The sequence below is a fragment of the Callorhinus ursinus genome, unplaced genomic scaffold, assembly GCF_003265705.2.
Source record: "Callorhinus ursinus isolate GAN/ISIS: 27379988/994484 unplaced genomic scaffold, GSC_fseal_2.0 scaffold566, whole genome shotgun sequence".
NCBI lineage: Eukaryota > Metazoa > Chordata > Mammalia > Carnivora > Otariidae > Callorhinus > Callorhinus ursinus.
In genome coordinates this window covers 2,564-21,623 of record NW_027397621.1, presented here as the reverse complement: position 1 = coordinate 21,623, position 19,060 = coordinate 2,564, and the positions used below count along the sequence as shown (strand labels likewise).

At 40.7% G+C, this 19,060-nt stretch overlaps 1 pseudogene; it reads right to left on the bottom strand.

Annotated features, from left to right (window-relative positions):
• Positions 1-8,427: 8,427 nt before the first annotated feature.
• Positions 8,428-9,841, bottom strand: LOC112818317 (tubulin beta chain pseudogene; annotated as a pseudogene).
• Between the last annotated feature and the right edge of the window lie 9,219 nt (positions 9,842-19,060).

Sequence of the window (19,060 nt, the reverse complement as noted above, 5' to 3'; positions counted from 1 at the left end):
TTCCAGTCTTTGGTTTAAAATCTAATTTGTCTGATATAAGGATTGCCACCCCAGCTTTCTTTTGGTGTCCATTAACATGGTAAATTGTTTTCCACCCCCTCACTTTCAATCTGGGGGTGTCTTTGGGTCTAAAATGAGTCTCTTGCAGACAGCATATTGATGGGTCTTGTTTTTTAATCCAATGTGATAGTCTGTGTCTTTTAATTGGGGCATTTAGCCCATTTACATTCAGGGTAACTATTGAAAGGTATGAATTTAGTGCCATTGTATTGCCTGTAAGGTTACTGTTACTGTATATTGTCTCTGTTTCTTTCTAGTCTATGCTGCTTTTAAGCTCTCTCTTTGCTTAGAAGACCCCTTTCAATATTTCTTGGAGTGTTGGTTTCATGTTTGCAAATTCCTTTAGTTTTTGTTTGTTCTGGAAGCTTTTTATCTCTCTTCTATTTTCAATGACAGCCTAGCTGGATATAGTATTCTTGGCTGCATATTTTTCTTCTTTAGTGCTCTGAAAATATCATACCAGTCCTTTTGGGCCTGCCAGGTCTCTGTGGATAGGTCTGTGCCAATCTAATATTTCTAGCATTGTAGGTTACATATCTCTTCTCCTGAGCTGCTTTCAGGATTTTCTCTTTGTTTCTGAGACTCGTAAGTTTTACTATTAGATGTCGGGTTGTTGACCTATTATTATTGATTTTGAGAGGGGTTCTCTGTGCCTCCTGGATTTTGATGCCTGTTTCCTTCCTCACATTAGGGAAGTTCTCTGCTATTATTTGCTCCAATATACCTTCTGCCCCTCTCTCTCTTCCTTCTTCTTCTGGATCCCAATTATTCTAATTTTGTTTCATCTTATCGTATCACTTATCTCTCGAATTCTGCCCTCGTGTTCCTGTAGTTGTTTATCTCTCTTTTTCTCAGCCTCTTTATTTTCCATCATTTGGTCTTCTATATCGCTGATTCTCTCTTCTGCCTCATTTATCCACCAGTTAGTGCCCCCATTTTTGATTGCACCTCATTAATAGCCTTTTTGATTTTGACTTGGTTAGACTTTAGTTCCTTTATTTCTCCAGAAAGGTTTTCTGTAATAACTTCCACGCTTTTTTCAAGCCCAGCTAGTATCTTTAAAGTCATGATTCTGAACTCTAGGTCCAACATCGTACTAATGTCCGTATTGAGTAGGTCCCTGGCTGACGGTACTACCTCTTGTTCTTTTTGCTGAGGTGATTTTTTTCGTCCTGTCATTTTGTCCAGAGGAGAATAGATGAATGAGAGAACAAAATGCTAACAGGTTAACAATGTCCCCAGCAAATATACTGTATACAAATCAGAAAAGACTTGAAACCAGGGGAAAAGAAAGGGAAAGAAAGAAAAAAGAAAGAAAAAAAAAAGACAAAAACAAAAACAGAACAATACAAAAAAAGCAGAATATGATCAAATATGATCAGGCTAGTGCATAGATCAGTGCCACACACTAGATTTTGGGCGTATTTTGGTCTGGTAGAAAAAAGTGCCTCCTGAAATTTTAAAGGAAGAAAGACATATATGTACAAAATAAGGGTTGATACAATGAAGGGATGGAAGATGAATGTAAAGATGAAAATTATAAAAGATTTTATAGAAGGAAGTGATAAGATAAGGTGTTTGAAAAAAGAAAGAAGATTTAAAGAAAAAAAGAAAGAAAAAGGGAGAGAATGTGATCCGGCAGGAGACTAGAACAAAGCCATACACTAGTGATTTAGGGTATATTTTGATGTGTTAGAAGAAACTGTATCTCAATATTTTAAAGAGGGAACAACTTATATATATATGCCAAAAATAAGGGTAACTACTATGAAGGGATAAAATATGACTCTAAAAATTAAAAATTAAAAATGTTTTTTTTTAAAAAGGGATTGATAAGATGTTGTTTGAAAAAGGGAAAAAGAAAAATTAAAAAAAACAGTTAAAAAAATTAACTTTGATGAAATAATGAATCATGGTAAAAAGAAGCCATGAATTCTATGTGCAGTATTCCCCTAGTGCAGGAGTTCTCCCGTTCTCCTTGATCGGTAAACTTGGTCTTGGCTTGCTGGCTATTCGTGCTGATCTTCTGGGGGAGGGGCCTGTTGCTGTGGTATCCGAATGTCTTTGCTGGAGGCGGAATTGCCCCGCCCTTGTTGGTCCGCGCTAAGCAAGCTGCTCAGGTTTGCTCTCAGGAGCTTTTGTTCCCTGCAAGCTCTCGGTACAGCTTTGGAGGACCAGAGCGTAAATGGTGGCCTCCCAATCTCCACCAGGAGGAGCTAAGAACTTGGGGCCCCACTCCTCAGTGCGCCCCCAGAGAAAAGCAGTTATTTTTGTCTCCCTGGTCTCCGGCCACACTCCGTGCTCACCACGCCTGTGACCGAGTGTTTCTATCTCTGGCACCCAACCCCGTGTGGAGTCTCGAAACCCAGCAGATCCCTGTGGTGCGTTTCCGCGCTGCTCCTCCCGGGGGAGAAAGGGGAGTCTCCCCAGCTCTGCCGCTTGTTGGGTCCCTGCTGGAGGAGCAGTGGCCCGATCTCCAGTAAGTGGTCCCTTCTCTGTTCAGAGAGTTGTTGCTACTCTCTTCTTCGATCTCCTGTTGAGTTCGTAGGTGTTCAGAATGGTTTGATCCCTATTCAGCTGAATTCCTGAGACCAGACGAAATCTAGGTCTCCTACTCTTCCACCATCTTGGTCCGCCCCCTCCTTAGCGCCCCCATTTTTTATTGCACCTCATTAATAGCCTTTTTGATTTCAACTTCGTTAGATTGTATTTCTTTTATTTCTCCAGAAAGTGTTTCTCTAATAACTTCCGTGCTTTTTTCACCCTAGCTAGTATCTTTAAAGTCATCATTCTGAAGTGTAGTTCTGACATTGTACGAACGTCCTATACTATATAGGTATTGAGTAGTCCCTGGCAGTTGGTAATGCCTCTTGTTCTTTTTTTGAGGTGATTTTTTCTGTCTTGTCATTTTGTCCAGAGGAGAACAGTTAAATGAGAGCACAAAATGCTAACAGGGTAACAACGTCCCCAGAAAATATACTCTTAAGAAATCAGAAAAGACCTGAAACCATGGGAAAAGAAAGGGAAAGAAAGAAAAAAAAAGGAAAAGAAAAAAAGAAAAAGAAACAAAAACAGAACAAAACAGAAAAAAAACAATATGATCAAATATGATCAGGCTGGTGCATAGATCAGTGCCACACAATAGATTTTGGGTGTATTTTGTTCAGTTAGAAGAAAGAGCCTCCCAAAATTCTGAAGAAAGAATAACATATATGTACAAACATAAGGGTTAATACGATGAAGTGATGGAATATGACTGTAAAGATGAAAATTAGAAAAGATTTTATAAAAGGAATTGATAAGTTGTTTGAAAAAAGGAGAATTTAAAAAAAAAACAAAAAAGGGAGAGAATGTGATCAGGCAGGAGACTAGAACAAATCCATACACTAGAGATTTAGGGTATATTTTGATTTGTTAGAAGAAACTGTATCTCAAAATTTTAAAGAGAGAACAACTTATATATACATGCCAAAAATAAGCGTAACTACTCTGAAGGGATATAATATGACTCTAAAAATGAAAAATAAAAATCTTTTTTAAAACAGGGATTGATAAGATGTTGTTTGAAAAGGGAACAGAAAGATTAAAAAAAAAAGAAAAAAATTAACTTTGAAAGACTAAAAAATCATGGTAAAAAAGCCATGAATTCTATGTGCAGTATTCCCCTAGTGCTGGAGTTCTGCCGCTCTCCTTGATCGGTAAACTTGTTCTTGGTGGGCTGTTCTTGCTGATCTTTTGGGAGAGGGGCCTGTTGCTGTGGTTGCCAAGTGTCTTTGCCGGAGGCGGAATTGCCCCGCCCTTGCCGATCTGGGCTAAGTAGTCGGCTTGGGTTTGCTCTCAGGAGCTTTTGTTCCCTGCAAGCTTTCTGTACAGCTTTGGAGGACGTGAGTGAAAATGGCGGCCTTCCAGTCTCTGCCCCCGAGGAGCCTAGAACTCAGGGCCCCACTCCTCAGTGCGTCCCCAGAGAAAAGCAGTCAATCACTCTCGTCTCCCCGGTCTCCGGCCGCACTCCGTTCTCACCCGGCCTGTGACCGAGCGTTTCTATCTCTGGCACCCGACCCCATGTGGAGTCTCCAAACCCAGCAGATCCCTGCGGTGTGCTCCCCACCGCTCCTCCTGGGGGAGGAAAGGGAGTCTCCCCGGATCTGCCACTTGTTGGGTCCCTGATGAAGGAGCAATGGCATGACTGGGCCACAGGTCATGGTTTATGCCAACCCCGAGCTGAGAGCCCGTGCCTCGGCTCTGTCTCTGCAGCTGGCTTCCCCGCTCCGATACCTGGGAGCTCTGCCGCACTCAGGCACCCCCAGTCTTTCTGTGACCCCGAGGGCCCTGAGACCACACTGTCCCGCCCGGGTTCCACCCCCCGCTTAGCCACTGGAGCGATGTCCCTCAGCGGAGCCGACTTCTCAAAGTTCCGATTTTGTGCTCCACGGCTCTAGCACTTGCCAGAAGCAGACGACAGAGGCCCCTCCTTTGCCGTCTATCCTCCCGAATATCGCCTCGGTTTTACTTCTCCGCACGTCCTACCTTCCAGAAAGTGGTCACTTTTCTGTTCAGTGAGTTGTTGCTACTCTCCTCTTCGATCTCCTGTTGAGTTCGTAGGTGTTCAGAATGGTTTGATCCCTATCCAGCTGAATTCCTGAGACCAGACGAAATCCAGGTCTCCTACTCTTTGGCCATCTTCTCTTTTGTTGATTTCTAATTCCATTCCCTTGTATTCATAGAATATATTTTGTGTTATTTCCATTTTTTAAAGACTTACTTTATGACCTGCTGATTGTCTATTTCTGGAAAACATTCCATATTTAATAAAGAAGAATATGTATTCTGCTGGTTTGGGGTATAGTATTAGGACCACTTGATTATGGTGGTGTTCAGTCTTCTATATTTTCCTGTGGATTTTATGTCTAGTTGTTTTCTTCATTATTGAGGAGTTTTGAAATTTCTATTGTTGAACTATTTTTCTCTGGAATTCTCTTTTTGCTTCATGTATTTTGGAGCTTTGCTGTTATGTTCATATATGTTTAGAGTTATTATACCTCTTGTTAGGATGACACTTTTGTTATTATATACTACTTTATCTTTAGTAACAATTTTTGTTAAAGTCTCTTTTGTCTGATATTAGTTTAGCCACTCTAGCTCTCTTTTTGTTGCTGTTTGTGTGACATATATTTTCCCACCTTTTTACTTGTTTTTTTTTTTTCCACCTTTTTACTTGTAACATATGTCTTCGATTCTAAATTGTGTGTATTCGACCTCGGCCGCAGCAACTTCTTGTTAGCCATGTCTCCAAAGGCAAGGGAAGCAAGGGAAAAATGAAGTATTGGGACTTCCTCAAGTTAAAAAGCTTTTGCACAGCAAAGGAGACAGTCAACAAGACCAAGAGACAACTGACAGAATGGGAGAAGATATTTGTAATGTCTTATCAGATAAAGAGCTAGTATCTAAAATCTATGAAAGACTTATCAAACTCAACACCCAAAGAAAAAATAATCCCATCAAGAGATGGGCAGAAGACATAAACAGAATTTTCTTCAAAGAAGACATACAAATGGCCAACAGACACATGAAAAAATGCTCAACATGACTCAGCATCAGGGATATAAAAACAAATCAAGACCACAATGAGATATCACCTCACACCAGTCAGAGTGGCTAAAATTAAATAAGTCAGGAAATGAGGGATGTTGGCAAGGATGCAGTGAAAGGGGAACCCTCTTATATTGTTGGTGGGAACATAAGCTGGTGTAGCCACTCTGGAATACAGTATGGATGTTCCTCAAAAAGTTGAAAATAGAGTTACCCTATGGCCCAGCAATTGCACTACTAGGTATTTACCTTGAAGACACAAATATAGTGACCTGAAGTGGCACCTGCACCCCAATGTTTATAGGAGCAATATTCACAGTAGCTAAACTATGGAAAGAGTCCAGATGTTCATTGACAAATGAATGGATAAAGAAGATGTATACACACACACAGACATACACACACACACACTGGAATATTACTCAGCCATCAAAAAATGAAATCTTGCCATTTGCAATGACGTTGATAGAACTAGAGGGTATTATGCTAAATGAAATAAGTCAGAGAAAGAGAATTATATGATTTCACTGTGTGGAATTTAAGAAATGAAACAGAGGAGCATAGGGGAAGGGAGGGAAAAATAAAACAAGATGAAATCAGAGAGGGAGACAAACCATAAGAGACTCCTAATCATAGGAAACAAACTGAGGGTTGTTGGAGGGGAGGGGGTAAAGGGATGGGGAAAATTGGTGATGGACTTTAAGGAGGGCATTTGATGTAATGAGCACTGGGTATTATATAATAATGAAGAATCACTGACTTCTACCTCTGAAACTAATATACTATATGTTAATTAATTGAGTTTAAATTAAAAAAAAAAAAACCTTTAGGGCGCCTGGGTGGCTCAGTCGTGAAGGGTCTGCCTTCAGCTCAGGTCATGATCCCGGGGTCCTGGGATCCAGTCCCACATCGGGCTCCCTGCTCATTGGGAAGCCTGCTTCTCCCTCTCTCACTCTCCCTGCTTGTGTTCCCTCTCTTGCTGTCTTTCTCTCTCTCTGTTAATAAATGAAGTCTTAAAAAAATTATGAAAAAAAAAACCTTTAAACAAAGAAAACTGGAAGCAATCCAAATACCCATTAGCAGGTGTGTGTAAAAGCAAGTTGCATAGCCCTGCAGTGGAATATTACTCAGTAATCAAAAGGAATGAACTTGCATCACAGAGGATGTTTAGGGCAGTAAAATGACTTTTCAGTATACTATAGTGGTAGATACATGTCATTATATATTTGTCTGAAGTCTTAGAATGTACAACACCAAGAGTGAACCCTAAAGTAAATGGATTCTGGGTGATAAAGATGTGTCAATATTGCTTCATCATTTATAACAAATGTGCCACTCTGGTGCTGGGTGTTGATTGGAGGGGAGACTATCATGTGTGTGGGGTAGAGGTACATGATAAATCTCTGTACCTTCTGCTCAGTTTTGCTATGAACCTAAAATTCCAAAAAATAGATTTTTTTTTAAAGGAAAAAAAATTGTGTGTATTGTAGATCATGTATTGTCGGATCCTTTTTAAAAAAAATCATTTCTGCTAATCTCTGTCTTTTCATTGATGTGTTCAATTCATTGACATTTAATTTAAAATTACTGGTAAGGTAGGATTTATATCTGACATCATGCTGTTTATTTTCTATACATCTTCTGTCTTTTTAATTCCTTTGCCATTTCTCTTACTACATTTTTTCAGTAACTTTCTTTTTTTTTTCAGTTGTCATTTATTTTTGGCTCTTGGGGCAATGTTATCTTTTCAATTTGAAAAGCAAGTTCCACACAAAATAGCAATTTGAAGTGCAGCACAGGATGAGGCCAAGGGCGGGGGGGAGGGAATAGCAAGAGGAAGAAATGAGATGTTGCCCAAGATGGAGGGTCTCCTTGTCCCCTCTCTGGAAGAATGATTCAGAAGATTTAGGTGGCAATACACACCTTTCCATATATACACAGCAGAGCTGGGTGCTTGCTAAGAAAAGGTGGGGAGGGGGAGAGCCTTTCTGGAGGCTAGTCCCTCTTCCCCCTCTTGGCCCCCTTCTCCAACCAGGGGAAAAGGAAGGAATCCAACATATGAAGGAGGTTATGTAGGAGAGGGAGGATCCTGTTTAACAGAGTGGGGCAGAGCCCTGCAAACAAAACAAAACAAAACAAAACAAAACAAAACAAAACAAAAAACAGCTCAGGACAGAGCTTGGAAGAAGATGAAAAATAGAGATAATGCTATCAACACCTCTCCTGAAGCTGAGAGGAGCAGGGAAGTTCCTGGAAATTAGGGCTCAATAGCCTGAATATCCCTCTCCAAAACTGCTCTAGAATAGAAAACCCTACCCCTTCCTTATAGGTACCTCTACTGCTATGAGGTAACTTGGTTTCCTTTCCCCTGGGCTACCACATGGGCTTAGGATGGTGACCATCTACTGGGTTTTCAGCACATGGTTCTAAATGGGATCTGATAAGATCCAGCTTCTTGGAGAATTATATTAAAAAACAAAGGGAAATATCAGCTGAAAAGATGGGAGAAGTGGACACCAAAAGGAAATACAGGGCTACCCAGAATGGCGAAAATCTAGGTTTCCCAGAGTGGAAGAGAGGAGACATTCAACAAACAACAAATATTTATTGAGCACCTATTATGTGCCAGGCACTGTTCTAGGATCCCCCTCCAAAAAAGGAAAACAAAACAAAATAAAATGAGACAGAGGCAGAAAATGCAATTCTGAGGGAGAGCACAGGGGCAGCTGAGGAAGAAGCCTGAGGGAATGGAGAAGCCTGAGGTGATGGTGCTCTGCCTTAGGCCTCCTCTTTGGCCTCCTCACCGAAATCCTCTTCTTCTGTGGTGGCATCCTGGTACTGCTGGTACTCGGAGACAAGGTCGTTCATGTTGCTCTCAGCTTCAGTGAACTCTCATCTCGTCCATGCCCTCACCTGTGTACCAGTGGAGGAAGGCCCTGCACGGGAACATGGCTGTGAACTGCTCTGAGATGCGCTTGAAGAGCTCCTGGATAGCTGTGCTATTTCCAATAAAGGTGACTGCCATCTTGAGGCCATGAGGTGGGATATCGCAGACTGCTGTCTTGACGTTGTTGGGGATCCATTCCACGAAGTAGCTGCTATTCTTGTTTTTCACGTTGAGCATCTGCTAATCTACCTCCTTCATGGACATCCACCCACGGAGGACAGCAGCCACCGTGAGGTAACGGCCATGGCGGGGGTCATAGGCGGCCATCAAGTTCTTGGCATCAAAGACCTGTTGGGTGAGTTCAGGCACAGTGAGGGCCCGGTACTGCTGGTTTCCACAGCTGGTCAGAGGCGCAAAGCCAGGCATGAAGAAGTGGAGACATGAGAAGGGCAACATGTTGACGGCTAGCTTGCGGAGGTCAGCATTGAGCTGACCAGGGAAGTGGAGGCAGGTGGTGACAACGCTCATGGTGGCTGAGACGAGGGGGTTCAGGTCCCCATAGGTTGGCCTGGTCAGCTTGAGAATGCGGAAGCAGATGTTGTAAAGGGCCTCATTGTCAGTGCAGTAGGTCTCATCTGTGTTCTCTACCAACTGATGGATGGGGAGGGTGGCATTGTAGGGCTCGACCACAGTGTCAGACACTTTGGGTGAGGGTACCACACTGAAGGTGTTCATCATGCGGTCAGGATACTCTTCTCGGATCTTGCTGATGAGCAAGGTGCCCATTCCAGAGCCTGTGCCCCCATCCAGCGAGTGGGTCAGCTGGAAGCCCTGCAGGCAGTCACAGCTTTCAGCCTCCTTCCTCACCACATCCAGGACTGAGTCAACCAGCTCAGCCCCCTCTGTATAGTGGCCCTTGGCCCAGTTGTTGCCTTCCCTGGACTGACCAAAAACAAAGTTGTCTGGTCTGAATATCTGCCCAAAAGGACCTGAGCGAACAGAGTCCACGGTCCCGGGTTCTAGATCCACCAAGATAGCACGAGGAACATATTTGCCACCTGTAGCTTCATTGTAGTACATGGAGATGTGATTCAGCTGCAGGTCGCTGTCACCGTGGTAGGTTCCGGTGGGGTCGATGCCGTGTTCATCACTGATTACCTCCCAGAACTTGGCACCGATCTGGTTGCCACACTGACTGGCCTGGATGTGCACGATTTCCCTCATTGTTAAAATTTATTTTTAATTCTTTGGCTCACCTCAAGGTGTGTACAGGGCAAGAAAATGATATGGAATTTTTTTTCTATACTGCTAATGGAAGCCTGGAAGGATGGGATGTGTCCCAGAGGCTGGAGCAGTGAGGTCCGAACGCAGCGGCAGGAAGGTTCTGACCAGTTACTTTCTTAATGGTTACCCTGGAATTTACAATTACAGTCCATGTAGGATTAACACCAATTTAATTTCAATATTATACAAAATTTCTACTCCTATATAGGTCCATTTTTCCTTCCTCTTTTGCATTGTTATTGTCATATTAATTACATCTTTATACATGGTGTACTTACCAACACAGATTTATAATTATTGCTTTAGGAAGTGGTCTTTTAAATCAGATTAGAAAACAAGAGTAACAGAAAATACATTTATACTCTATTTTACATGTACCTACATTGTTACCTTTACTATGGTCTTTATTTTTTCCTTTTTTATTTGAGTTAATGTCTCATGTCCTTTTATATCTTGACTAAAGGACTCTAGTATTTCTTTGAGGGAAGGTCTACTAGTGACAAACTCCCTCAGTTTTTGTTTATCTGGGAATGCCTTGATTTTTGCATTTTTGGAGGAGTGTGTTTCTGAATATAGAGCTTATAGTTGGCTCTACATTCTAACTCTAAAAGAGTTACCTCTTTTCTTTCAGCATTGTAATTATATCTATCACTGTCTTTTATCTGTTGTTTCTGATGAGATATTGTCTATTAATCTTATAGAAGCACTTTCTGTGATGAGTCATTTCTTTTTTGATGCTTTCAAGATTCTCTTTGGCTCTGTCTTTTAACAGATTAACTGTGATATGTCTGAGTGAGGATCTCTTTCAGTCTATCCTATTTAGAGTTTTATTGAGCTGCTTAGATGTGCAGATTAATTTTTTTCATCAAGTTTGTGATGAGTAAATAATTTGGCCATTATTCAACCAAATATTCTTCTCCTTTTTTTCTCTCCTCTCCTTCTGAGAGTTGCATTATTTGTATGCAGGCATGCCTGGTATTGTCCCACGGGACTCTGGTTCTGTTTCTTTTTCTTCCTGTTTGCTTAGGCTGAATAATATCAACTAGTCTATTTTCACTTTCTCTGATTCTTTCTTCCCCTTGCTCAAATAAACTGTTGAGCCCCTCTTGCAAATTTTTCATTTTAATTATATTTCAGTTCTAGAATTTTTATTTGGTTTCTTTTTATAATTTCTATTTTTTCATTGCTATTTCATATTTGGTGAGACATAGTTCTCTCACTTCCATTTAGTCCTTTAGACATGGGTTTTTTTTAGTTCTTTGAACTGATTAAAACAGCTGATTTAAAGTCTTTGCCTACTAAATTCAAAGTCTTGGCTTCTTTAAGGACAGTTTCTATTTACTCCCCCACCTTGTATGGATAATACTTCTTGTTTCTTTACTTATTTCTTTGTTGTTGTTGTTGTTGAAAACTGAATTTTAAATAATATAATGTGGCAACTCTGGGAATCAGTTTCTCCTTTCTTACCAAGTTTTTTGTTTTTGTTATATTGTTTCTTTTGTGAATTTTCTGAACTAATTCGGTATAATCTGTATTTTGTCATGTGTGGCCAATGAAGTACCTGCTTAGTTAGCTTACTAGTCAGCTAATGACTAGAGAGCTATTCTTAAATACTTGGAATCAATAAGTCTCCCAGGTTTAGCGAGAGTCTCTGTGTACATGTTTGAAAATGCTTTCAGTCATTCAGGCAGTTGAGAACTCTGTATTAACCTTCACATCCTGCTTGTGCAGAGCCTCAAGTTCAGCCAGAAGTGAGAATTAAGGCTTCTATATTCCCAGGAATATGTCAGAGTTTTTAAAACCCCATTTGGACAGCTCATTGTGCTTTTCCTTTTAAAAGGCTTTTTGGTTCACCTTTTAAACATTTCTCTGTTATCTACCACCTCAGGCAGCAGTGATGTTAAACAATTGCCACTGATTATTGTCAGCAAATGCACCAGAGAATAGGCTGTTTGCAGTAGTAAAGCTCCAAGTCCGGTCCAATAAAGACAAGCCTTTTGAGACAAGAGGGTGAGAGGGCTCTTCCAGGGTGAGAGGGCTCTTCCAGATAGATCAATTAATGGCAGTTCTCTGGAAATGAGGCTTTCAAGGGGATCCAACACCGTTATTCCTCCTCCAGTGGCTGTGAGGCTGCTGATTTTCACTGTGATTTTACGGTGTTGGTTTTCAAGTATACCTCTGAGCTGTGGAAGTTTTCATGGTAATAGGGAAAGCTAAAATCTGATAAAGCTCACTGGTTTACCAATAGTTAGCCTTTAAAAAAAAATGCTTCCCAGGAAACTTTTAGCCTTTGGTTAATTTCTAGAGTTTTGAAAATGTTGATTTTTGACAATGTTTGCCAGTGATCTCATGGCTTTTATGGAGGACAAGCTTTTTGAACTATTTTACTCTACCAATACCAGTGATATCACCCCAAGGAGTTCATTTTTTAAAATATCTTAACACTTGGTTTAGTCATACAGTATTTTACAGCTGAATATCAGCCTGATTCCTTAAAAAAAAGATTTATTTATTTTAGAAAGAGAGTATGTATGTGTGAGCAGGGGAAGGGGCAGAGGGAGAAGGAGAGAAGCAGAATCCCTGCTGAGCACAGAGCCTGAGGTGGGGCTCAATCCAAGGACCCTGAGACCTGAGCAGAAACCAGGAGTCAGATGCTTAACCAACTGAACCACTCAGGCGCCATTAATAACAGCCTGATTCCTAAGTACAGTTGGCATAGTTTACCAACTGTGAACTAATCTAAGCATTATTTTTTTTCTCCATATCCAGAGAAGAGATTGATAACTTTCTTTTAACTCTAGTGTTGTCTGGAGATCGTTAGCAAATATCTGGCCCTAAACCACGCAGATGGAAGGTGTTAATTATTTCCTTAACATTTCTCAGTTAGTGTGTAAGGTCCAACTGCTGTTATTCTGCTGAGATTACCCTTGACTCACTAGTCATAACATTAAGCAGAATTTCTGGTGCTATCTCTCTAGCACACACGACCCTGGCTTCATATAGAGGTCCAATTCCTGGTTTAGTACTAAATCACTTGTTTAAACCTGTTTTCAAAATCTGTTCTTATTACAAAATGAATCTTTAAAGAGGCCAGTCTGCTTGTATCGCAATTTTAAAAAGTTTTCCAAACCAAGAACCATATCAAACATGGCTGTGCATATTTTGCTGTTGTAATTTCAGTAGGTTTTATGCAGGAAAGTGAGAACCTGAGACAGAAAACAGGGAAGGTGCAAAACTCCTAAAAGCAGTGCCTTAGAATATACTGGAGAGTTTAAAAAATCATCCTATCTGGTCTCCTCCCCAGAGCAATTATATCAGAACCTCTGGGCATAGAAAGCACACATTTGTATTTATTGAAAGCTTCCCAGGTGATTCTGAAATTCTGTCAGGAATGAAAACCCCTCACATAAAGCCTGTGCTGAAGCACATTGCTACCCCTTGTCTCCTTACAAAAATAGCTGGGAAACCCCAGCACTGGGAGATCTGCCCCTGGAGACACTTGGAATATGGAGAGGACAGGTTACAGTGCAGCAAATGGCCTGAGAAGCTGCAAGTTTGCAGGCAGAACTAGAAACAAAAGCATGCTCTGAATATCTCTGCTTAATATGTATGGAAATTAGGTACCAAGTTAGAAGGCAGAGTCCTGCCTTCTATTCAACAACTAACACTCACTGAGTATCTACCTATGCCAGTTTCTATCCTGCGCCTCTCTTTCCGCAGAAACATGAGGCCTGGTGGGTGGTGATCGGCGATGCCAAGTCTAATAGCCTCATCTCCATCAAGAGGCTGACCCTGCAGCAGAAGGCCAAGGTGAAGCTTGACTTTGTGGCCCCAGCCACTGGTGCCCACAATTACACCCTGTATTTCATGAGTGATGCTTACATGAGTTGTGACCAGGAATACAAATTCAGTGTGGATGTGAAGGAAGCGGAGACAGACAGTGACTCAGACTGAGTCCAGAGGCACTTACTCTTACAAACAGGAGAGAAGAATTGCACCTGAATCAGGAACATGTACAGTTACGTGGGGACCAGGTCTGTTGGTGTGAGATCTGGCCAGTCAGTGCAGGTGCTGTCCTAGCCCCCTTCTACTACTTGGCCCTCTTACTGCCTTGCTGTCTAGACTTTGGATCCAGTGTCTGCAGCTGTCCTGTAAGCTGTCAAGCATAAACTGTGTACAGCATTTTTAGGCATGTTCTGTGTAGTTCCTTTTGTCAAACAGTCTCATAAAATAACTTGGAAAAACCAAAAAAAAAAAAAAAACTTACCCAAGCTAGTTAATTCTTGGGTAAGTTATTGAACTAGATCTTGGGTAAGTTATTTATAATTTGTGGATATGGAGTTCTTCTAGTAGCCCATGGCAAAGTTTTTAACTTATGAGTATTTTACCAAGTTCTTCTGTGATTATGTTCTTTCTACTTTGGAGGGTTCGAATATAATTTCCTTTATAAAAAGGCAATGCTGGAGGGGCACCTGGGTGGCTCAGTCGTTAAGCATCTGCCTTCGGCTCAGGTCATGATTCCGGGGTTCTGGAATAGAGCCCCGCATCGGGCTCCCTGCTCCGCGGGAGGCCTGCTTCTCCCTCTCCCTCTGCCTGCTTGTGTTCCCTCTCTCACTGTGTCTCTCTCTGTCAAATAAATAAATAAAATCTTAAAAAAAAAGAATGCAAAATGGGAAAATTGGTAATATTTACTATTTATAGATTCACAGACCCAGCAATCCCAATTCTGGGAATCATAACGATCGATATGCCTGCACAAGTACAAAATGTCATGTACGAAAAAAGAAAGGCAATGCCAGAAAAATAAGGTGTTTTTTTTTTTATTTAATGCCCTTAGTGAAAAAATAAAAGTCTGGAGCATTTTATTGGTGTTACCAGTTGGAAAAAAAAAGTTTAGCTGTCTATAAAATTTGGAAGTCTGGGAACCACTCATTTGGAAAATAATATCTGTATTTGATGACTAGCTTAAGGAACACTGATCCAAATTACTCCAATACCAGTGTTTGTAAAATCTTGTTTTGAAATGTGAAATGTCAAATACCTTTATTTTTCCCATCATGGCTTATAAAAGAGGTCCATTTAGGATTTCCCTTGAATTTTTTTATCTACAATTTTATTTTTTATTTTTAAAGATTTTATTTATTTATTTGAGAGAAGGAGAATGAGAGAGAGAGCATGAGAGGGGAGAGGGTCAGAGGGAGAAGCAGACTCCCTGCCAAGCAGGGAGCCCGATGCAGGACTCGATCCTGGGACTCCAGGATCATGACCTGAGCCCAAGGCAGTCGATTAACCAACTGAGCCACCCAGGTGCCCTACAATTTTATTTTTATCAGCGTTTGCACTAGAGTTTACTGTGAGAATAATAGTCTTACCTAGCACTGCTAATAGCAAATTTAATTTGTTTTAAAAAGATTTTTGCCTCCTGAGATCAAGCTAACTGAAAAAAATTAAACATTTTCTTTGGAAAGCTCTAGCTTTTCAGCTGGAAATCTTATATTGATGAGTTGTTAACCTTTATCCTGTATCATTAACAATCATTTGAAAACATTGTAATCATTTTGTTCATTGGGGCAGAATACTTCAGCTGTGTCATTGTGTCATTGGAGTTCCTGTATGAAGACATCATCAAGTCTTTAAAGAATAGGCCCCCAGAGGGATGTGGGAGTGACTGATTCTGTTTCTTTTATTCTTCGCCCATACTCTTTTTCTCTAAGTGGGCCTATTTTAGTTTCAAAAGATGCGCACTCCAAAGACCAAAGAATGTTCTGATGTTTCCAAAAGTAATACCAATGGTTTCTTTCCCCAACTCCTTTCTATTCTGTGTGCCAGTCGTGTCTGTTTAAGCAAAGCAAAGAATCAAAACATGTCCTGTGACTTCAATATACATAGGGCAAAACTGGATGAGTGAGATCTCAAACTTAATGCTTAATCATGAAATCATCAGAATAAACTTAAGGGATTAAAATAAAATTCTCCATAACTAGAACAGTAGCTGGTACAGAGTAAGTGGTCAATCAATAGGATTGAAAGAATGCAGGAGTAGTCGTCGGATAATTGGATAGGTACCCAATGCCTATGTACTCTTAATTGTTGCATAACAACTTAAAGAACATTTCTCCAGTCTAGTATTTCTCCTGCACATCTCAAGAATGGTCCATTTCTCTGCCAGATAAACCACTTACCAAATATTTCTATTGAGTTTTTCATATTCAGAGGAAATAAATTGTGTAGATGAAGATACAAAAAGGAACCACCGAAAAAACAGAAGCTCTGGCCAAGCCCATACAAATGCACAAATAGTCTAGTTTACCAGAGATGACAGTGTTAAAAAAAAATAGTCAATATCATATCCCAGGTCTCCTGATCTCCAATACAGAGCAAATATTTGGATCTTAAAGCCTCTCCCTCAACTTGTACATTATTATTTTGTCATTTGGGCGGCTAGATGAGTAGATCAAATCATTTGTTTTGGGGATCAACCTGTTGAGAATTGTAAGACTTATTTGTAAGCACATAGGTCTTTGGTCATGTTATTCACTGTATCTGAAATTGCAGTTTACTCATCTGGAAATAAGAATACCTTGTATGGAGGTTCCTCAAAAAATTGAAAATAGAGCTACCTATGACCCAGCAATTGCACCACTAGGTATTTACCCCAAAGACACAAATGTAGTGAACCCAAGGGACACCTGCACCCCAATGTTTATAGAAGCAATGTCCACAATATCCAAACTATGGAAAGAGCCCAGATGTCCATCGACGGATGAATGGATAAAGATGTGTGTGTGTGTATGTGTGTATATACCCATACACACACACATGTATATGTATGTATATACACACACACAATGGAATACTAAGCCATCAAAAAACCTGAAATCTTGCTATTTGCAATGATGTGTATAGAATTCAAGGGTATTATGCTAAGTGAAATAAGTCAATCAGAGAAAGATAATTATTTTTTTTTAAATATTTTTATTTATTTATTGAGAGAGAGCGAGAATGGTAGAGAGAGAGCATGAGAGGGAAGAAGGTCAGAGGGAGAAGCAGACTCCCCGCTGAGCAGGGAGCCCTATGTGGGGCTCGATCCCGGGACTCCAGGACCATGACCTGAGCTGAAGGCAGTCGCCCAACCAACTGAGCCACCCAGGCACCCTGAGAAAGATAATTATTATATGATATCACTCATATGTGGAATTTAAAAACAAAACAGGATCATAGGGGAAGGAAGGGAAAAATAAAACAAGATGAAATCAGAGAGGGAGACAAACCATAAGAGACTCTTAATCATAGGAAGCAAACTGGGGGTTGCTGGAGGGGAGGTGGGTGGGAGGATGGGGTAACTGGGGGATGGGCATTAAGGAGGGCATGTGATGTAATGAGCACGGAGCATTATATAAGGCTGATGAATCACTGACCCCTACCTCTGAAACTAATAATATACTATATGTTAATTGATTGAATTCAAATTAAAAACAAATACCTCTGTTCAATGCTGCTGAAAGATTAGTTGAGTTACAGAGATATAAGGTATCTCTCATATCAGACACACTCAGAGTTATTTTCCAGTTTTTCTCATCAATGGCAACCTTGATACTAAACTCATTATAATAATAGTCATGATTTACTGAATGTGACAAAGAACTCTGGGAGGGGATGGAGCACTTGCTGTACTTAACAGCAAAACGTGAAAGAGCTGCTATTTTGAAAGTTGGCAGCAAATATTTTATAGAAATGAATTCCATGTCCAATCCATCAACATGTTCTATATGTTCAACTCACAAAGGCCATCCCACTTCCCTCTGTGCACTCTACTAGAGCCTTATACCAAAGATCCATCATCTCTGACTTGGAGCATTCTAACTGTAGCATCTACTTGGTTTCCTTGCTTCCGGTCTTGCCTACTCCTCTGAAATCTGTTCTTCAATACAGTATCCACAATGCTTTTTGTAAGCCATAAATCAGTTATCCAACACTGAGTATTGTCATTAGAATAAAATTCCCACTTTTTGCCATGGAAGTGAGCATGCTTCATTCTCTGGCTTCATGTTTGTATTAGTTTTCTGGGCATGCCAAAACAAATGACCACAAGCATGGTGGTTTAAAAACAACAGGAATATATTCCCTCACAATTCTGGAGATTAGATGTCCAAATCAGGATGTCGGCAAGGCCACACTCCATCTGGAGGATGGAAGAATTCTTTCTTGCCTCTTCCAGCTTCTTGTGGCTCTTGGCATTCCTTGGTTTATGGCAGCATGACTCCAGTTTCTGCCATCTTTATCTTTACAAGGCCTTCTCTGTGTGTGAATGTCTTTCTCTGTCTCTTACAAGTTCACGCTCACAGATTTAGGGACCATTCTATTCCAGTATACTCTCTTCTTGATCTTTACCTTAATTATATTTACAGAGACTCTCTTTCTAAATAAGGTACCATTCTGAGACTCCAGGCAGACATGAATTGGGTGGAGGGCATGCTTCAACTCACTTCAATCTTGTGGCATGTTCCCTTTCAGTCATTACATTGTAGCTACCTTGACCTACCCACTTCACTCACTCCCCAGGGCTTCTATATGTCCCCTTTCCTCCTCCTGGGGCATCTCTATCCCTGAAATTTTCATGGTTATTTCCTTACCAGTCAGCTTAAATATCACTCCCCTTGAGAGACTTTCCTTGCCCTTGGCTAATGAAATAACACAGGTTATTTGCTATTCCATTACTTTGTTTTATTTTCTTTGTTACAATTATGACTTTTTGAAGTTATCTTTTAATTTTTTTATTTGTTCTCCTTGCTTATTTTTTTTTTAAATTTTTTATTGTTATGTTAATCACCATATATTACATCATTAGTTTTTGATGCAGTGTTCCATGATTCATTGTTTGTTCATAACACCCAGTGCACCATGCAAAACGTGCCCTCCTCAATACCCATCACCAGGCTAACCCATCCCCCCACCCCCCTACCCTCTAGAACCCTCAGTTTGTTTTTCAGAGTCCATCATCTCTCATGGTTCGTCTCCCCCCTCTGACATACTCCCCTTTTCTTCCTCTCCTGTTATCTTCTTCTTTTCCTTTTTTCTTAAAATATGTTGCGTTATTTGTTTCAGAAGTACAGATCTGTGATTCAACAGTCTTGCACAATTCACAGCGCTCACCATAGCACATACCCTCCCCAATGTCTATCACCCAGCCATCCCATCCCTCCCACCCCCAACCACTGCAGTAACACTCAGTTTGTTTCC